Source organism: Euprymna scolopes, chromosome 8, assembly GCF_053919585.1.
Source record: "Euprymna scolopes isolate OS-2025 chromosome 8, ASM5391958v1, whole genome shotgun sequence".
Classification (NCBI taxonomy): domain Eukaryota; kingdom Metazoa; phylum Mollusca; class Cephalopoda; order Sepiida; family Sepiolidae; genus Euprymna; species Euprymna scolopes.
In genome coordinates, this window is record NC_136489.1 from 41,291,412 (window position 1) to 41,293,014 (window position 1,603).

Consider the following 1,603-nt stretch of genomic DNA (forward strand, 5'->3'; position numbering starts at 1 on the left):
TATATCACGAGTCGTAGGCCTAATTCTAAACATTTTACTTTTAATTGTAATTTGTTCCCTTATGCTTACTTCAACTCTATGCGGAAAATTACCATTTTTAATATTTTTAACATTTTTAGACAGGCAACTGAATATTATTATAGTTTGGTCTGAAAAGTTTTTTTTATTTTTTTCAAACAACTTGAATGATCTGGAGAATGACTTGAATGGGTTTGAGACTGACTGGTTGTAAAGTGGGTGATCGTTTTACATTAAATTAATACAGGAAAGTTATCCCTCACTTTATATCACAAAGTTACAAACATAAGTACAGCATGTAGTAAGAACAGATACTACACTTTGATCTTGGCCAAAAGGCCAAGAAAAGGGTATTTATTTGCTCCTCCACTGAGCAAATTATGCACAGCCCGATTTTTAATGTGAGGAGTGAAGGGGAAATGAGGACCAACTCTCCGGGGAGTAGGGGAGCTAGATAGTGACAATTGGTATGAAGGGTTGCCCTTACATTGACCAAGGTCTTATATGTGGGGTTGCCCCCACATATGGTCTTTGCTTGCAGTATCTGCCGGAACTGATGGTATTTATTTGCTCCCCCACCGAGCAAATTAGGCACAAGGCCGATTTTTAATGTGAGGAGTGAAGGGAGGGGGAAGGGAAAATGGGGACCAGCTCCCGAGAGGTGGGAAATGGGAGCTGGTTAAAGGTCAGGCATGTGGGGTTGCCCCCACATCTGGTCTTAGCTAGTCATAGCTTGCAGCATCTGCCGGAACAGATACTACACTTTGATCTTGGCCAAAAGGACAAGAAAAGGGTATTTATTTGCTCCCCATCAAGCAAATTAGGGAAAAGGCCGATTTTTAATGTGAGGAGGGAAGGGGAAATGGGGACCAACTCTCCGGTGAGTAGGGGAGCTGGATAGTGACAATTGGTATGAAGGGTTGCCCCTACATTAACAACGGTCTTATATGTGGGGTCGCCCCCACATATGGTCTTTGCTTGCAGTATCTGCCCGAACATCTTGGCCTTTTTGGCCAAGAAAAACTTAAAAAGCTAAGAACAGAATCTATTAACAACAGACCTTTGATCTTAACCAAAAAGGCCAAGCACAAAAGTGTTACGGACAGACCGACTGACCGACCGATCGACGGAGTGACTTATAGAGTCGCTTGCACGCAACTAAAAATAAACTTGGATTTATCAAATTTTAGTATCATGATAGATGTCCATCTTTGTTTGTACCCAGTCAACACTGGGTGAGGAGGCTAGTATTCATTTAAGCCTGTCAAGCCTTTTTTATATGCGTTATTTTGTATGTTAACAAAAACATCGGAATATAAAAGTAATTATTTCACTCGCTATACAAATGAAACTAGTATAGAAAAATTAGGCATTAACACATCGGTTCTCGTTAAACCACTAGAATTAAGCAACATTCAGCCTGCCCAGTGCCAGATGGGCAACCGTTTGGAAATATTAGGCGCTGAATATATTCAGGTAAACGAGTATGTATAATACATTAGAAAGACGAACGCTTCTGTTTTGTACAATTCTAGGTCGCCCTTAAGCAAGCTATTGTACCTGTTAGACTTCCTCTGATATTCTG

At 40.6% G+C, this 1,603-nt stretch overlaps 1 pseudogene; it reads right to left on the bottom strand.

Annotated features, from left to right (window-relative positions):
- Nucleotides 1–232: 232 nt before the first annotated feature.
- Nucleotides 233–370, bottom strand: LOC145284178 (U2 spliceosomal RNA; annotated as a pseudogene).
- Between the last annotated feature and the right edge of the window lie 1,233 nt (nucleotides 371–1,603).